Genomic DNA, 21,003 nt, shown 5'->3' on the forward strand with positions numbered 1-21,003 from the left:
AAAAAAATATCGCATAATCTTTACATATAGCTTTTCCATGTACTGGGATGATGTCCACATTCATCATCGTTCATTTATTTTTGATAAGATTCTGTGAAGAATAAATGTTGGAATATTTTTTAGATCTTTTCGTAACTTAAGATTTTTCAGGATTTAGGGTTATGTTCACTAAGGCAGTATGATTCTGAAATAGAGCTTACTTCATCCATATTATTTCCTAGTACCTCTTCCATTATAGACGAATCTCTCTACTTTTAATATTCATTTTCAATTGAATAATAAAAAACAAATCTCAAAAGAAGCTAGAATAGTAGATAAAGCAATATTAGAATTTGTCGGGAACTGTATACGCCAGCTATATGGTAGGGTGTTAACAAGCGTGTAACTCGAGCAAAAGCGACTGCGATCCCGCCATAATTCTCTCCCGTACCGCTTTGATTCTAGCTACACAAAACAACTAAACGTTTGAATAACTAGATAAAAAAATACACTCATTTAAGTAACAGGAGGTGTATGTCACACCCAGCCACATTCTCGCCGGGTTAAATAGCCTTAGGTTGGAGTGATTACAATTAGGATTTAGCAAAATATATCCTCTTAGGTCGCAGCGCGAATATCTCCGGCGTAGTAATTTGACGGCGAAAGGGGACGTGTGAATGAAACTTACGAGATCAGACGCTTGAAAAAACTTCGGCGAAGAAAAACGCGTAAGCATAGATTCGACATCATTCCGGAAAAACTCTTTGGGGAATTCGTTTGCTGTTAACTCTAAACATAGCTTACCGCGAAAATAAGTTTATGCGTCTTTCTTCACCGTAAAAGAGGTTGACGCGTCTTTCCTTGCCGTCACCTATGTTAAGAGTCTTTCTTCCCTGAAGTTTTTTTACCCGTCTTTTTTCGCGGTAAACTTTTGAGCTCGCGTCTTTATTCGTATCTAGGGACGATATGTATGTGTAACTAGGTATACGTTGGATAAGTCAGTACAGTAAAATGAATTGTTATACGCAGTTTTTATTGTACTAGCTGTGCTTTAGTTTTACTTAATGTTATCTTATCTATATTCTTAATAAGTTTGACATTGATAAAAATATATTCGTTAATTTTGAGCTTCAGGCCGGTTATTAAATAAAACATAAATTTGAGTAGTTTTATTTATTACGGACAAAATCAAAAAACTAATCATTGAAAAAAATATTAAAAACTCCAAAAAAAAGTTTGGTAGGTTTTAGTTGGTTATGGTAGGTAATTTTGGTAGGAGCAAAAATTGTCTGTGGCAACACTGTTTACTACCCACCTTTCTACTGGATTGATCGGATGTCGATTTTGTTTTAGTTGTTTTACCACTCACATGAACCCACATACATTAGTTTAGATAAAATCGATGTATGTATATGAGTCTATACGCATGTTTTACAGAAAAATGGGCTGGAAATATTCTGAAAAGCAATCAAAACAAATATAAAATCACTATGAATCATGTAAAAGGATTGATTGAGCATCACAACGCTAATAAAAATTCGAAGACAACGCGGCCTGCGTGTCCTGCGGGCAACCATAAAATAACACAAATAAAATCACCCACACACAAGAAAATTTTCAAATAACAATCAAGCAGTTTCACATTAGAGCTGTAAAACTATCGATAGTCATCCCATTCGATGTTTTCGATAGTTTGCATTGAAACTAGTATCGATAGTATCGGATAATTTAAGATGCCTTGACGAAGCTATTTATATAAACTTTTTAGTTTTGTTTAGTTCCTGAAGAATGAGCTAATTGTTATATAGCGATTTTCAGTAACTTTGTCCTTTCTCTTCGATACAAGAATCTCAAAAATTTGACTAACCCTGGCTTATATCAATAATTTCTTCCATCGACGCAGAATCACTTGCTGTGTTTCCGTGGGTAATGATCGGGATCCGGATGCACGCAAATGGAACAACAACGATATGATCCTGATAGAGATCTGGTTCAATTTATGATCCGCTCTTTCTGGTTTGTTTCACTGATAATATGGCAGTACGGTTTGATAGCACTGACAAAGGAATGTATACACAAACATATATTCTGCCATTGCTTCTTTTAAATTGGTTCAAATAAATTTCCTTTACGCTATATATTTGTTTAAGTGAATCTTATTTCGTTTAAATGTACTTTTCCTCATTTAGTGAGTTCATTTTTATAATTTCGTCTTCCTCGTTCTAGTAGTATAAAATTAGTTCTGCCAACTCCAATAAGAATGGTTCAGACCATTACCGTGAGAAATGATATTGATACTGAGCTGGATAACCCAAATAAACACAACTACTAACACCATAGATAGATAGATAATGAATAGAGGTATGCACTGCGACCAAGAGATCTATTGTGCCCTCAACTACTTACAGTACCTCATCTAATCCTAGAGAGCCCAAAATTTTGAGGAGATCCCCAGGAATTAGCGATTGTATTGATTCGTCACTTGGCCAGTATTGGCCCAGGTACCTCTCCCGTCTTCTCGTGACCGCCTCGCATTCGCGATGCAGGTGCACAGAAGTCTCCTCAGTCACATCGCAGAAACGACATAGGTCGTTTAACCAGATCCCTAGCTTGTGCAGGTGACCTCTCAGTCTACAGTGACCCGTACGAAAACCTGTTATTATCCTTAACTTTCCTTTGGAGAGATTGATAATTTCCCTGTACCTCCTTAGCCTGTTCCTTTCTTTCCTGAGCTCTTCCTTGATTGTGCTAGGTCCAATCGCTAGGAAGGGTTCAGGCCCTATAGGCGACGAGGCGGCCGCCATTCTAGCTAGTCGGTCCGCTTCCTCGTTGCTCACAACTCCTATGTGACCTGGTACTCAAATTAATTGGATGTCGTTGTACTCCGCCAGGCTGTTGAGCCTATCAATGCATTCAAGAACCGAGGATGACTTGACCTCAAATGATGAGAGGGCCTTGAGTGCCGCCTGGCTATCGCTCAATATTAAAATTTTCTCATTACGGTAATTCCTGCGTAGGTTAATCTCTGCACACAGACTGATGGCATAGACCTTCGCTTGAAAGATACTCGGGTATGCTCCATGGGTACCGAGAGCTGTAGCCTTGGCCCGTAGACGCCAGCCTCATAGTATGGTTCTAAAAAGATATTCAAACTAGTTTTTTCAAATTTAATTACACATTACATGATTCAAGTACTTTAAAGCAATTCTGGATAATTCTCTTATGTGTTTTCTATTTGCGAAAATGTCAAAAGCAAAGCAAGAAACTTGAAACCACTTGACGGCATAGACGCATATAGGTGTTTCCATGCAGCCGTACGCGACATTCGTATGCCTATGGAGTAACATAAATCTCTCAAAAATAGAAGCTACTGAAAAACAAGATTACGGTTATGTTGCAACCCAAGGGTACTATGTTTAAGAAAAATATAAGCAGCCTCGAAACTTTGGTGTGGAAAATATTCGTTCAAAACAAGGTGATAACGTACGCGACAAAAATAGAAAAGTTTTTAGGGCACATCTACATATATGCGAAAGTCTGCGAATCTTGGGAGTTTTTCTTTTCTTTAAAAATTCCTAAACTAAGCTAAATAATGTACCTTTACAATTTTTATAAAAAAACAAAACATAGTAACGTAAGCGACATAACGTACGCGACAGATTTTTCCCCCATACAATATTTTTACTAGTAACACATGCTAAATTAAATGTTTAATTAAATTTTTTCTGTTCTTCTCTCCACCGTTTCGCGTTTTCAAAACCTTTTTCCGCCATCTGAATACGAAATTTAAAGTAATAAAGACGTTTGAATGCATTTGCTTGCATTTTCGGTTTACATTTTCATGGGAAGACCCATATGTACTCTTCCCTTTTCTTCTCAATCCCTCTCTTCCACTAGCGAGCAGAATTGAATACATTACTTAAACCGTGTAAAACCCGGTAATAGGTAAAAAATAGTGATCTGTAAGTAAATCAATGTAGACAGATTCCCAGTTTCAAAAATAAAAAATACATACTAAGTAGTACATATAATATAAACAATATATATATATTTCCTCAAACAAAGACTATCGATAGTGGCCAACGACCATTCGATAGTGCAAAAAAATATAACCATTCGATAGTATCGTTAGTACTATCGATAGTTTTACAGCTCTATTTCACATACATGCAGTTATTTTATGTGTTTAGGCAAGTACGCATGAATTTTTTGGAAATCAAAGTTTGCTTAAGTGAAATGTGGTTGCCCCAGGACAGTTGGTTGTGCTACATATATACATAAGTAGATAACAATTCAATTTCTAAACGATAGAGCAAATTAAGCCAAAGGATATTTTGTTAGGAGCTGGAATGATATTACTTGCAACAGAAATAAATATAAATGTTTTGATTTGTGAGTTGGAAGCTGTGTTCGATGGTATTTTCAGAAAGGGCTACAGATGAATGCGATATGCGGTTAAACAAATAAATAAACAAATCGCCGTTAACGGCTTAAAATGATGGAAAATAATTTTAGTCGCCAAGGAAGACGAATTATTTTAGTATTTGGTTGTTGGAAAGCGTAGAAAAGTTTTTCTTGTTGAGTTCGCACGTTGCAAAGTGCTTTTACCATACACATAGATACGTACTATAGTACTGAAATGGCTTCCCAGGGATGTAGTGTATTGCTGCACTGCGACTGTAGCCAGGATCGTTGGGAGCCGGGTCGTGCCCCAGGGAAGATATCATTGACGGGACATTTGAATTTAAATCTGTGTTTAGATTTGGGAGAATCTTTCTGAGGATTCACTAAGAGCATAAATTAGTACAAAGCTAATTTATTTGATGTACAAACAGGTCGTTTCTGAAATGGTAAACACATTTTTTAACGGTTACCTAAAGGTCTTGTTTTAGTTTTTGCTAATACAATTTTTTAAATTTTTTGGTTACAAAATGTTCGGTAAAGTTCAGAAAAGGCCTGTTAATAGAATAAACCATCGTCAGGATCTTATATGAATTTAGTTGAAAAAACTTTGTACTTTTTGGTCAGCAAACATTGATTTGACGGATTCGAAATCAATAATACGAGCCAAATATGATTCCAATACCAAAATTTGCGAAGTGAAGTATTTATGTAGTCTATCTTCGTTCATCTTAGAACGGAAACATTGTTTATTACGAGACAATAGACCCAAATAAGCATCACCTTCTACAACAATCACTGGAATAGTGTAGAAGCTCAGAGTGATACGCAGATAATGGGTAATAAGGCATCCTTCTTCAATTCATGTAACTGGGGTCGCAATCCTTGCTTCTCTCGGTGAGTTAAGCTCATCGCAACAAATTGAAGAATCCGTAGATTGCATTACCAACGCCTGTAATACGGCCTTCTCTGCGTTCTGCCTAATTGTACTTCCGAGAGGAAAGAGGAAGCCACACTGGTGGACCGAAGAAATCGCCTCTTCAAGGAAGGAAATCAGGAAACTCTTCAACACGGCAAAGCGTAATGATTCTTGGTCTGCTAACAAAAAAGAAATTTAAGAATTCCACCAGGAAAGCCCAAAGGGACTTCTGGCATGATTACTGTGATCGCATAGAGGAACAATCGGAGGGTAACCGCTTGGGAAAAGTGCTTGCCACTCAAATCCGACGAACCCAATGCTTATTCAGAAGTCGAATGGCGACTGAACATCATCCCAAGAGGAAATGCTTGAGGTTCTAATGAGCGCACACTTCCAGGGTGTACTGAGGTGCCTGGCGTTGCTCGCACCCCTTCTGGATGCACCTTAGAATACATAGATTTTTTTTATGTAGAAAGGGTAGATTGGGCCATAAGGTCTTTCCAGCCCTACAAATCTCCAGGCATGGACGGCATCTTCCCTGCCGAACTTCGGGCAACGTCTGACGTTCTATGTCCGATGCTTGTCTCAGTCTATAAGGCTTGTCTCAGACTTAGCTTCATACCCAAGGGATGGACACTGGCGAAGGTTGTGTTCATTCCCAAGGGCAGTAGACCATCCCACGTGAAGCGAAGCGACTTTCGACCGATTAGCCTTACATCTTTCTTTCTGAAGGTTCTGGAAAGACTACTGGATGTGAAGATCCGACAAGAAATTGATTTAAGTAAATTATCTAGCTGTCAGCATGCCTATTGGAAAGGCAGGTGTGTACATACAGCTTTGCATAGTATTGTCAGCACCATTGAAAAGGCAATAGCGTTTAAGGAATATGCATTAGGCGTATTCCTTGATATCGAGGGTGCCTTCAATAATGTTCTCCCAGAAGCTGTTCTCCGCGCCCTAACTAACCTCGGTCTGGAGTACCCTCTGGCAGAATTTGTTGGCGCCTTCTAGGCAGCAGAACTATATACTCGTAGATGGGAGAGGTATCGGTAACAAGGTATGCAAACTGAGGCACTCCGCAAGGCGGTGTCCTTTCCCTACTCCCGTGGAATCTGCTGTCGCAACTACATAGCACAGGCTGTCAGCTAGTTGCCTACGCTGATGATCTGGCCTTGACGGTGGTAGGTAAGCACCCCCAGGTTCTATCCGACCTGGTCCAAGGCGCCTTACGCGTTGTGGAAACCTGGTCCAAGAAATCTGGCCTTGGTGTCAATCCAGGGAAAACAATCATGGTTCTTTTTTCAAAGAAAATTAAAACCATCCGAGTACAATTTCCTTCCTTGAACGGTGTTACGCTGACCCTCTCGGATGAAGTTAGGTACTTGGGCGTTGTATTGGACAGAAAGCTAACTTGGCGGCGCAATGTTGAAGAGCGTTGTAAGAAGGCTATAACTGCCCCGAATGCCTGTAAATCAGCAGTAGGAAAAAAGTGGGGCCATCCGTGGGCAAATTTACAATCAAAAGCAGACAAGATTTGGACACTCTAGAATTTTGGAAAATCTTCCAGGAAACTTCAGGCGCCTTGACTACACAGTTCCGCCTACTGGACTAAAGAATCATTTCCAAACAAGGATCCCTTCAAGGGGTGAATGGGAGGAGGATTCAGTCCTGATCTCCTACTCTGACTCAGCAGCCATCTACACCGATGGCTCCAAGCTAGATCTGAAGGTAGGAAGTGGGATATATTCGCAAGAACTCTCACTTAGCCTCAGTTTTCATCTGCCAGATTTCTCTAGAGTTTTTCCGGCTGAGCTAACATCAATCTACGAAGCTGCAAGATGGCTAATCAATTCTCCTACTAATCTTCATTCAGTAACTATCTTTTCTGATAGCCAGTCAGCTATCAAAGCACTTAATTGTGACAAATCTACATCTACTCTAAAAGAGCTGGCAAGGAGTTACTCTACTCAAGTTGTATGGGTGCCAGGTCATAGGACGAACTGGCTCGGAAAGGAACCTTACTGCCTGCGATCAGTACCGCTCGTAATGCGGGTACTCCGCTATCTTCTTGTAAACTCTGGCTGCAGAAGAACTTTATCGAACGGGCAAATGCAAGATTGTCCGCGGAGCCGATGCTCGCTCCTTCGCTATTCTTTTGAGTGTGTGAACTGGATTCGGCCAGTATCTACGATTTTGTGGTCTTCATCATAGCTACAAATTCGTTCAATTTCAGAGGTAGGAGGAGGGACCCTAGGCATCACAATGGGCCCATGGTTTCAGAGCTGGAGCGGAGGCAAATGCTGGGCTCCCTAGATTTTCTTCGCGAGGGACGTAGAAGACCTGTAATTAACTGTTCCCTAAACTTTGAAGCTCATGCAGCATAAATCCAGTTCTCTGTCTTTTGGTGTCACTGCAATTTTCGTGTATAAGAATTACTCAAAATTTTTGTATATGGCAACACTAATTTTACAGCAGTTTGGCACCTCAGTTTTCGAGATATGAGACTGAAATTTGGTGAGTGTATTTTTAGAGTGTATTAATCATTTGTCGGAACCGGAAAAATCGGGCCACTATAACATATAGCTCCCATATAGCTGATTGTTCAGATATGTTTTTTTTTGTCGTTTTAACCCCCCCCCCCCCCATTTATGCAGAGAGGAACATGAAATTTCGTACTATTATTACTCATTATCAATAGGAAATTTACAGTAAAAGAGACAAAGATTGCCTCCATACAACTGATTGTTCAGATATGGGGTTTATCGGTAAAACTCCGTTATTTGGACAGCTAAAACCGAGAAATTTGATTTTCTAAATATTTATGTAAAGTCTATTGAGAAAATCGTTAAAATCGGTGCTGTGTAAGCTTCAACTCCTATACCACTGATTGTTCAGACACAAGTTCTTGCGATAAAATACCTTTCTGTAGGAAGATAAACCCATTAAATTGTGTTACCGGTTAAAATCCCGATCACACAGCAGTGAAAATCCCTTAGATTGGAACTATATAAGGTATATCTACCAAACCTCTGATTGTTTAGATATTATTTTTTATAAATGTAACTCCTCTATCTACATAAATACTATGTCCATAAGCTGTGAATATACTAATTTTTATACCCGAGCGCACTTGTGCACAAGGGTATATTAATTTTGTTCAGATAACGGTTGTTTGTAACAGCCAAAACGAATCGAGATAGATATAGATATAGACAAATGTATACATAAATGATCAGAATGAATAGAGAAATCGATTAAGCCATGTCTGTCTGTCCGTCCGTCTGTCCGTCCGACCGTGTACACGATAACTCGAGCAAAAATTGAGATATCTCAACGAAATTTGGTGTGTAGGTTTCCGTTAATCCAAGGTAGGTTGGTATTGAAAATGGGCGAAATCAGACTGTAACCACGCCCACTTCCCATATAACGGTAATTTCCAGAAATACGAAAACTGCGATATTTTAGTAACTACTGAAGATTATTCACTCAAAATTGATATTTACAACAATTTTTAGACGAAAAATAAGAATATTATAAATTTTTGGAAAATGGGCGTAGCCACGCCCACTTATGGTTACATGTGTATATCTTGGTAACCACTGCACCAATTTCTTCCAAACATGGCACAGTTATTGGCCTTGGTACAGCATACCAAATGGCCGAAAATGTTTAAAATCGGACAATAACCACGCCCACATCCCATATAACGGTAATTTAGAGAAATACAAAATCTTCGATAAATCAGTAAATATTAAAGCTAATTTATTCCAAAATGATGCTTACAACAATTCTTTTCCAAGAAATACGTTTATGATAAAATTTTGGAAAATGGGCGTGGCGCCGCCCACTTATGATCACGTATATGTATCTCAGTAACCGTTATACCAATTTGGTATGGTTATTGTGCTTGCCACATTAAAACAAAATGCTGAAAATTATTGAAATCGGACTAAAAATTACGGCCGCTATTCATATAACGGTAAATTTGAGAAATGCTTGAAACTTCAATATTTCGAAATTTAAGGACGCTAATTTACTCAAAATTGATACACCCCGGCTTACCATGTAGCGGTAGCTTTCGGAAAGGTGAAAAAACATATATTTAATACCTGCGCCGGGTATTTAATGTTCGGCTCCGCCCGAACTTAGACTTTCTTACTTGTTTCAAATGCATTAATCTGTTAAAGTCCCCTTTCAGTCACGTCAAGTCTTGCTTTCAAGTCTGCTCGTTCGTTGGTGAAGGAGGTGGGAAGAGAGGGGAAGAGTACAGATACCTCCGTACCGTCAATTCGTTTCAAGTTTTCTTGTTCTCTTTTGATCTTTTCGTTGCTTTCCATTTAAAGATCCGAGGACTTGAATTCAATAAAACTTGACGCGTGACGTGCGATAAAAATTGCTTTCAAGACTTGACGTGTCTGAAAGGAGACAAAGTAAAATTTTCTGCTGTTCATGAAAGGTATGAAGCCTTCGGCATAGCCGAAGACAGCGCTGCTCTTGATTGTTTTTATCTACATACTCGTATGTACCATATACTTATTAGAACGTATCAGAAAGGTAGCATTTACATACGTATGAAAATACATATCGATTTTTTGGAATCGAGTTCAGTCGCCTAGAATCGACTTGCACATGAGTTGTGTTCACTTACTATCCGCAGTTGATTGTAGCAGAACGTTTTTCAATCACCATGCACACCTCTATTTGGTAGGATTCCCCAGAAATCTAAACATTTTTAAATATTTAACCAATTGAGTTATAATTTCTTTCAGAATTTTTTAGTTTTAATATTTGTGGAAAACTATTTCGATAAGATAAAATGTTCTGACTTACACAATTAAAAATGCATATCTTCTCCTATTTCGTGAGAAAGTAAATTGAATTGTATGTACATTTGCAGTCCACCTCAACGTACATATGTATGAATGTACATACTTCTATTTTCACAACATTTTTTCTTCAGTACCTCTATATATTATTTTTCGAAGGACCAATATATTTACTTAACCATTTAATATTACAACCACCAACAAAATCAATAGAAAGCCCAGAATCAAGCCTATTTTGTTGACTATAGCATCGGTGTTCTTAGGTAAACTGCGAGAAACCATGTTTTTAAGCTGTGCCGGTGAAACACTAAAAGTACATTGTTTACTCATTTTCATTTTGCTAACTAGATTTTCGCAAAAAATGTTTTTTGTGACCTATGACCTCTCGGAACATCTCTAGCGGTACTTGGATCGATGGAGAATTTGGTATGTTATTTAGAACTCTAATTCAATGAAATATTCCTCACTAACTACGTTCATAATAAAAAAATGTTACAAAAAAGGTTGAAGATGATCGAAAGATCTCTATTGTGGTACAGAATAAAATTTGAACAAAAATTAAAATATCTTAAGTTTAATCTACATTGCATATATGTATACGGCCTTGGCCAAATGTATTAGGCACCCAATATAACACGATTTTTTTTCATTTTTCTTTTGTTTATTCCATGCAAACTTTCCCACAAAATTTCCAACTATTTATTCAGAATCTTTGTAGCCCATTAAATTTTAGTGTATGGGAGGTTCCATGGGAAAGTGGACGTCAGTGCGAAAATTATTTTCTTTATAAAACTAACAAACCTGTGGATAAGACATTTGTAAACATCTCGAATCAACCAAAAAATAACAAATTAAAGACAAACCGGTTTCGAGAACGAAAAATGAGACTGAAGATGGCACAACGCCGAAACCGGTTTGTCTCCAAACCAAATTTGACAAGGGATGACGGAAATTCGTTCCAAAATACCCTGTCGGAAACAACAACAACCAAAACGGAAACAAATTAAAGCTTTAAATGCATTTTTATTACCTTTTTTTACGTTTTTAAATCAAGTTCTAAGTAAATTTATTGATTGAGTTTAAAGTAGGTTGTGTTGAATGCATTGTAAAATAATTCATTCATAATTCAAGTGTTTGGTAAGAAAAATATATAGTAGAACTCATCTGCTTTGTATTACATATTAAATTTTGTGAGTGCTTAATCTATATTATGAGTTATTATTAAGCAGTCTTGGTATTGTCCCACCCGTGGAAAAAAAGGTAAAAGTTGTTATATTTACTTACAGAAGGTGAGGTTGTGTTTCTTGTTTGTTACATAATAGGGCTATTCGCGATTCTTTGCATAAGAGCTGACAAATTTATAAAAATGCAGAAATATGCCATGGATTGTGAGCGACCTTTATTAAACTGTCATGGTAAAACTTTTTTAATCAGCTGATAGAAATGTCAACCAGAGTCAGAGAGTTCGGTATTGCAAATTTGTCAAGCCATGACAAATGCAAATGCGTGTATTTTGTTTGTGTATTGCAAATCTTTGCAATACAAATTTGCAATGCAATGATGCTAGGCCATTTGCACCGGATCGCGAATAGCCCTAATGTTAGAAATTCATTGCAAATATTTACCACAATTGCATTGTCGTTTCGACGTTGTTAGATAAGAATAATTCAACAGAGAAGCATGTCCCACCCGTGACAGCTATGTGTGGGCCAGTTGTCAGAGGTAGGTTTACAGGGCTGATAAGCTTTATTTGTTTGATGTATTATGGAACGAATTTCCGTCATCCCTTGTCAAATTTGGTTTGGAGACTTTATTTGTTTGTTGAGGTGGACGCAGGGCAGGAGGGGTGATGCGCGGACTCGTCCATTATATATATACCCTTGTGTTCAGCTGATTAAGTTAAGTTACATTTTGACCAGTTTTGGTTTTTAATTTTGTTAATCTAATGTTTATAGTCTAGCACATTACTTAACCAGAACCACATAAATCCACGTTTCAAACTTCTTACGAAAACTATAAAAATTCAACAAACTTTAACAATTACACCCAAAAATTTTAAACTTTTTGTCTAGAATTTTGAGGTATGTAGTTTTGTATTCCATTAAATTTAAGTAGGTAAAAGTGAAAATTTCAAGACGCTGGGAAATCGCGTTCATTTTTATTAATTTTTTTAGCTGACGGTGCTAAGCAGTTTCTTCTATGCAAAAGGCACCATCCGAAGATAAAACGTGAGTGAATTTAACCCATACTTGACTTCTTATATTTGTTAATAACTAATCTTTATATATGGACCACACCAAAGGCTCCTTTTCATATACAAATTTGTTTCCCATGACAAACGTTGTCCCACCCGTGACAGAGGAATTTCGGATTTTTTTATAATAAAGCCATCATTTTATTGTAGTTTTTGCTTTGTTTGTGTTCCTGGTTCTATGTTTTATTATAAGACATAAAGTTCGCACAGAAAAGTGAAATAAATTCGCAGTTTCCGTAAAATATATCTGCTCCAGGTTCTTTTTTTTGTCCCACCCGTGGCAGAAGAAATAAATCAGATTTTTCCCATATAAAAGTAAGCTGGAATTTTTTTCGTATTTTGTAATAACTCTTATAATAGTCAATTAGGTGTAGCTTTATCAAAACGTAGAATTGTTGAGTACTTTATACTTAAATTTAAATAAGAAAGAAGATTTGTTCTGTACAAATGTCCCATCCGTGACGGTGGAATCGCCCACATGTACATAGTAGTATTTAGTAGTTCCTAAAAAGTCCCGTTGATTAAAAATAATAATAGAATGGCGCTTTCACATATGTTAGTGTTTGGCCGAGCTTCTCCTCCGATTTGTGGCGTGCGCCTTGATGTTGTCACACAAAGGGGAGTCGACTGCATTGTTATGAGAAGCTATTTTTCATGGCAGAAATACACTCGGAGGTGTGCCATTGCCTGCCGAGGGGCGACCGCTGTTAAGAAAAAACCTTGTTTCTATATTTTTTTTTGCGATGTTGCTTTGACCAGGGCTTGAACCCAGGCCCTGCGGAGTGGAAGCGCACACTGCATACCACTACACCACAGTTCCTAAAAAGTCCCATTGATTTTTGATGATTTTTTTCGCATTTTCTTCCATAAAAAGTATGTCAGATTTTTTTTTTTTATATGGAAGAAAATGCACAACACCGCCAACGAAAAAAATCATCAAAAATTAACGGAACTTTTTAGTAAGTACTAAATACTACTATGTAACTATACCAAAATTTAATGGGCTACCAAACTGCATACCTAGTTTTTTCCAAAGATTCTGAATAAAAGGTTAGACATTTTTGTGAAAGTTTGCAGAATTTTTATATTTTTTGCACAAAGTTTGGAATTTGGATCTATGTTTTTTTTATTAGATAGTGGGCCAGGCTTTTATAAAAAAATACTAAATATTAAATTAACAAAAGAAAAATTTAAAAAGTCGTGTTATATTGCGGGGGTCAATAATTTTGGCCAAGGCTGTATATATGAATATACATACATATCGTCGATGTTTTTGCAAATCCACCTAAATCGCCGTTGTGGCAAAAATAACATTTGGTAACCCTGAGGGACGACCGCTGTTAAGAAAAAACCTTTTTTCTATATTTTTGCGATGTTGCTTTGACCAGGGATTGAACCCAGACGTTGCGGAGTGGAAGCGCGCACTGCTTACCACTACACCACAGCGGCCGACTATGTATGTATGTTGCTTAGGGTGGTCCAAAAACAGTAAAGTTGAAATTGTAATGCTCTCACCCCTAGGATTGTTCTATATCGAAAAAAGTATACCCCAATTTTTTATTTCGAAATCTAAAAATATTTAGAGGTCGCTCAAAGCGCTCAAAGTTTTCCATGTATTTTTATATGGGAAAAATAAAATTTTTCGTAGAAATGGTAAAGAATTCTTGAAAATCAATATTTTTCGGTCGGAAAACTTTGGTTCTCTTCAGGAAACTTTCAGTAATAATACTCAATAGTTTATTTAACCATTTTTTAATACTAACGATTTTTTATTGGTCGCCCCATTGCATTTTTGGGGTTTTTGTGGTTTTTTGGCAGACCTATAAGTTATAGTTGCAATGAAAAAATGGTTAAATAAACAATTGTATATTATTATTGGGAATCTCCTGCAGATAAAAGAGTTTTCTGGTAAAATAATATTGAATTTTAACTGTTCTATACCATTTCTACGGAAAGTTGTTTTTTCCCCATATAAAATACATGGAAAACTTTGGGCGCTTTGAGCGACCTCTAAATATTTTTTGATTTCAAAATAAAAAAACCAAGGGTATATTTTTTCGGTATAGAGTAATGGTGGTGGTGGTGGTGGTTGGTGTGAGAGCTACAAAGTCCGACTAAACTTTTTCACATGCATTTTTTTGGACCACCCTAATGTTGCTTCATTGACCGGCATGCTTGTGTAGGTAGGTAGATTACAGAGATTGCATGTGAAGAAAGTAAACAATAATCCAATTAAATATTCAATTGCCTTCTGATTCCAAGTATGTACGCATGTATGTATGTATTGAACTAAAATGTTTTATTTTCATTTGACTCCATGTGATGTTGCAACTTGTGTTACTAATATTACCAATGAAAATCAAATAAATATACATACATATTTACATATTTATGTATGTATGTACATATATTTGTAGGTTCATATCAGGGTTGTTGCATTCGCATTCGCAACCGTGGAGCTTCCGCATCAATTTTAACATTCGCATTCGCAATAATCAATGCGGATATTTCGCGAATGCGAATATTGAAGGAACCGAAAATAACAGTTTTTTTACCAGTTAAACTTGGCCAGATGTTTTTTATTCCCAATTAAAAGTATTTTCCGGATAATAAACAAACCGCTTATCCAAATTAAACAAGTTTGGTACCACATGAAGGAAATGTCTAAATGAGCAAAGCAACCCATTGAAAAATATTTTAATAAAAAACGTTAATTAATTACCATAGGACAAACCTTGGGTCTGGTATATGAATTTCTTTAGTATTAAATGATAAAAAAAATACAAAGAGAGGTGGTAACCTTCTTTCGTTATTTCTGCTCAAAAGCTATTTCAGTCACAGAAGAAAGGATTAAAAATGAATTACAAAAACTAAAATCGAAAAACGTTGTTGACGTTAGAGGTTCTCCAAATTCAGAAACAACCAAAAGAATGAGAATGAAGAATTATTTGGAAAACAACGGTGTTTTAACAACGATCTTGTCATGATACAAGATTGTGAAGATGAAAGTCAGGAGGATACATCCGACATTTGCAACCCGATGCAATTCTCAATAAAGAATTATTGCACCACAAAAAAAAAAATAAATTTAACTGAAAGACCTCTCAACTGGGGCAGCGTCAATCGGAAAGAATTTACAATTTTGTCAAGTTTCAAGTTTTTCAAGTTTGTCGCCTGGAGCGAGTAGTTTTTTAGTGGCGTGGGTTTGATTTATGACCCTTTAAAAACTTTTTATTGAATACAATGTTCCAATTTTTAGATTCAAATACTAATTTACTCACCTAAATTATTTCAAGTAAAAAAGTCTAAGTTCGGGCGGAGCCGATCATTAAATATCCGGCGCAAGTATTCAATATAGTTTTTTCACCTTTCCGAAAACTACCGCTACATGGTAAGCAGTGGTGGTTTTACGTCTATTTCAAACATCTTCGATGAGATAAACTTATATAGGCGGCACCACGCCCATTTTCCAAAATTCCATAATAATGTTACTTCTTTTAAAGGGATTGTTGTTAGTATCAATTTTGGGTAAAATTAGCTTCCTTAAATTTCGAAATATCAAAGTTTGAAACATTTCTGAAATTTACTGTTATATAAAAGTGGGCGTAAGTTTAGTCAGATCTCAAAACTTTCAATGTTTTGCCTTTATGTGGCAACCACAATAATCATACCGAGTTTGGTACACATTGCTCGAGCGTTTACCGAGATACACATATGTGGTTATAAGTGGGCGGGGTCACGCCAATTTCCCAACCATTTATTATAAGCCTATCTTTTGCTAAAGAATTATTGCAAAAATCAATTTTGAATAAATTAGCTTCAGTATTTACTGATTTATAGAAGCTTTCGTAGATATTTCTCTAAATTACCGTTATATGGGATGTGGGCGTGGTTATTATCCGACATTTTAAATTCTAAGCCGTTTGGTACGTTTTGTGAAGGCCAACAACTGTGCCAAGTTTGGGGGAAATTGGTGCAGCGGTTCCCAAGATATGCACTAAAGTGGTCCAAAAATGTATGTAAAAAAAATAATATCGGATTTTTAATGCCGCCACCCCCTAGGATTGTTATATACCAAAAAAAAATATACCCATATTTTTTTATTTTGAAATCAAAAAATATTTAGGGAGTGCTCAAAGCGCTCAAAGTTTTCCATGTATTTTATATGGAGAAAAAACAATTTTTCGTAGAAATGGTATAAAGCTCATGAAAATCAATATTTCTCGACCGGAAGACTGTGATTCTCTTCAGGAGACTTCCAGTATTAATATCTAATTGTTTATTTAACCATTTTTTATGATTAAAGATTTTTTATTGGTCCCCCATTGCAATTTCTAAGGGCTTTGGAGGACCTATAAAATATAGTTACCATGAAAAAATTGTTAAAGAAACAATATAGTATTATTACTGGGAATCTCCTGAAGATAAGTAAAGTTTTCCGATCAAAAAATATTGATTTTCAAGAATTCTACACTATTTCTACGCAAAGAGGTTTTTTCTCCATATAAAATACATGGAAAACTTTGAGCGCTTTGAGCACTCCCTAAATATATTTTGATTTCAAAATTAAAAATAGGGGTATATTTTTTTCGATATATATCAATCCTAGGGTGTGCCGGTATTAAAACTCCGATTTTATTTTTTTGGACCACTCTAATATGCACATGTAATCATAAGTGCCCATTTTCCAAAAATTTATAATATTCTTATTATTCGCCTAAAAATGATTGTAAATAGTAATTTTGAGTGAATGAGCTTCAGTAGTTCCTAAAATATCGCAGTTTTCGTATTTCTCAAAACTGCCTTTATATGGGAGGTGGGCGTGGTTATCTTCCGGTTTTGCCCATTTTCAATACCATCTGTCCAACGCTCAAAAGAAGTACACATACCAAGTTTCGTTAAGATATCTCAATTTGTACTCGAGTTATCGTGTGCACAGACGGACGGACGGACAGACAGTCACCGCTTAATCGATTTCTCTGTTCATTCTGATCATTTATGTATACATTTGTGTATATCTATCTCTATTCGTTTTGCCTGTTACAAACAACCGTTATGTGAACAAATTTATAATACCCTTGTGCACAAATGCGCTCGGGTATAAAAATACTTGACATCCGCATTCGCATCCGCATCCGCGGACGTTAGCGTTTAAACATCCGCATCCGCATTCGCATCAGCGGATGTCTATATTTCCACATTCGCAATATCCCTGGTACATATGTAAATACGCAATCATATGCGTTTCCTCCAGTCGCTATAGTTGTATCTGTATGTCCTTTTTTTTCTTCCCTTTCTATCATTATTTACTCTTTTCCTTAACACAATTTTCTTTGATTTTTATCACATCTCAAGAGAGTAAATCAAACTTTAATAACTCCAGCATCTGTGGCACAACAAAACAGTTGTCAACAGGTTGCCGCCTAGCCTAAGCTTCTACAGTTTCACGTCTGCCAAAGTAAAATTATGACTTTTGCATGTAATCTGATCTTGTAAAAAATGGTTCCTGAGCAGTGTTGCCATTTTAGCCGTTTTCTGGCTGGATTTAGACGGCTGCAGTAGCAAACAGCCGGAGAAAATTCAATTTAGCCGGCAGACGATTTGTTAGCCGTTTTGCAAAAAAAAAGATTTCTCTATTTGCCGTATTTTATTAAAATTTAGATATATGTACATACATATAAGTTTCCATTTTTATATATTTGGCGACCTAAAATCCATTAGAAACTGCTAGCCTTATCTCGGAGAAAATTTTCATGTCGGACTGTGTTAAATATATAAAATTGAAATAATTTTGTCTGCTACGAAAAGTCTTAAAATACTGGGCCGTTTCAATGATTTTTATTTTATGTGAATATACAGTGACCCAAATATGAACTGGGACGCGACATTTCATATTATTATTTTTTTATATGAAGGTAGAGCTGATTACTTACAAACTTCATTTAAATCCAAATTTCATATTTTATGCAAAATTATGAAAATTCTGAATTTTTTAATTTAAAATTTGAGTGCAGTAAAATGCAAATTTAAGGTAGCTGGCACTTACCGTTGATTATTGACAATTTTTTGTTGACGGTGTTCAGCATACTTCTTAATTTAGAACATACTTTGTAAGGAAAAAGTTCGTAACATCGTTATAAAAAAATTACAAAAATCAACGGCAAGTCCTAGCTACTTAAAATTTTCACTATATTTATACTAAATTTTAATGGACTACAAAACTGCATACATACCATTTTGTAAATATGCTGATTGAAAAGTTAAAAGCGAAAATTGTTGCACAAAGTCTGAAATTGATACTTATATGGTGTTTGTTGAGTAATCAGCTATATTTTCATTAAAAATAATAAACATTAAATAAACTAAATAAAAATAGCCAACACTTGCTAAAATCTCGCGTCGCATTTTATATTTGGGTCACTGTGTTTTTTCCAAAGAAGGACGGAGCGAGGACTTTCTTTCTACAAGTTTTGTTATGAATGGCTTAAATTTAAGTGCGAAGTTTTATTCGAAACGATTGAGAATAAAAGAGCACGAATATCGATGTGAATCAAATCTCTATGGGAAGACAATATCTGTAAAAAATTGTATCATGGTCCCAACCAGTGTTGCAAGGTCTTCGGCAAGAGAAAACGTCCCTCTTGGTCAGAAAAAACGTCATTTCCTACCCAAAAACGTCTTTTTCAAATGTATGCACACAGAATTGTTGTTAGTAAACTTTGTATACAAAGGTACAGAAGTATTTACGTAAGGTAGATTAAAATATCATTTCGACAGAGCACATTTAAAATTTATTGTATACATCTCTTGTGCCCAGCTAATTAAGTCATCAATATTTTGATCGATTGTGCCTGTTTTCCTTTTGTTTATTTAATGTTTATTATTTTTTCATAAAAGCCTAGGTCATTATATAACAAACAAAATATAAATCAACATTTCAAACTTTGTGCAAAATTTATAAAAAATGTGCAAAGTTTCAGCTAGATTTTCAACTTTTTATTCAGATTTTTTTTATGAGTATGCTATCAAGCCCATAAAATTCCAAGGTAATAATGTGCAAATTTTAAATTGCTAAAAAATAGCGTTGATTTTTAATTTTTTTTTTTTTGCTTGTAGACATTTGGTTAGGTGGTCGGTTGTCGAAAATGCTAAATTACGGTCTGCTAAAAAGGAACATAGCAATATTTCAGCCGTTTTTGCGTTCATTACATTTTCACGGAGTCTTAAAAAAGTCGTCTACTTTTTTCTGACTTGTTATGCTGCTACAGCATTTTTGGTGCTTTTGCAAGCGTGCGTGTTGCATTAGATCAGCTCTTCCTGATTTGGCTTTTAATGTGCAATTGCAAACATTGCAATAAGCCTCGTAACCTCAAGCGTTTACAAAACCAGCCTTTGAACGCGGGATCCTTAATACAAAAAAAAAAAATGCGCGTACGATTGATTTGCATCATATTTAAGTCATCTGTGTTCAAAGAATAAATATCTTTTGAAGAGGAAGCTGCGAAAAACAAAGCTTGTAAAGATTTATTAAGAAAATAATGCAAAATAAGTTCTACCTACAAGATTTAGTAACAGAAAAAATTACCGGTAAGTAAAAAAACGCCATTTTTACACAAAAAACGTCAACAGGATAAAAAACACGTCCAAATGACGTTGAAAACGTCAACCTGGCAACGCTGGTGTCAACATACTTTATTGTTGCTCACTATTGCTCTGAGACAGGCATGTGAGAGATTGAGTAGGACATTAACAACAGGAGTTTCACATTCATCGACATCAAAATACAATTAAATAGTGGAATCGTTAAAAACTTAAAAAGCGTCCGGCTTGTTCGATATAAATTAATGGCGTTTTCTTTTTTCGAAATAATGTTGGCCTATTTTCTTCAGCCCTTTCACAGCTTCACGTGTTCATTTCTCAAAATATTGCTCTCCGACTAAGCAAAATACTTTATATTAATATAGCCATTTTTCAGGACGAAAAGTAACCTAGTGCAAATGTTACAATGTAAGGCAAAATTTTTTAATAAAAAAGAAAACGCTATAAGTTTTTAATTAATCTCTTGTTTATATTTAAGTATTTAATACAAACATGACTTCTGATGTACGTATAACAACAGTTCCTTTTGTTAAGCAAAAATAATTTGTAATGACCGGTCTCTGTTTTTGTGATTTATTTAACGAGTGGTGTAAAGCTTTGCTACGTATAACCTTTATTAACTAGAAAAAAAAATAATGATTTTACATTCTACTTGCGATTTCTTTAAATAAAACATGTAATTTTTTTTTGCCAATATAGAAGGTGGCGCCGGCGTTATTGATCTAGCGCCATAAAAATTGCGCTATTACCCATGTCTAATAGGCAACTTCTTTTAGTGCTATCGAAAGCGGCTTTGAAGTCGACAACTATGTGATGAGTATCGAACCCTTTTTTGGCAGGTCTTTTCCAAGATTTGGCGTATTGTGAATACCTGGTCTATGGTGGATTTTCCAGGTCTAAAGCCACACTGATAAATCCCAATCAGTTCGTTGACGGTGGGATGCAGTCTTTCACACAATACGCTCGATAGGACCTTTTAACTTATGCTTAGAAGGCTGATCCCGCGGTAGTTTTCGCGAATGCGG

Source organism: Rhagoletis pomonella, unplaced genomic scaffold, assembly GCF_013731165.1.
Source record: "Rhagoletis pomonella isolate Grant_MI unplaced genomic scaffold, Rhpom_1.0 Rhpom_scaffold_00005, whole genome shotgun sequence".
NCBI lineage: Eukaryota > Metazoa > Arthropoda > Insecta > Diptera > Tephritidae > Rhagoletis > Rhagoletis pomonella.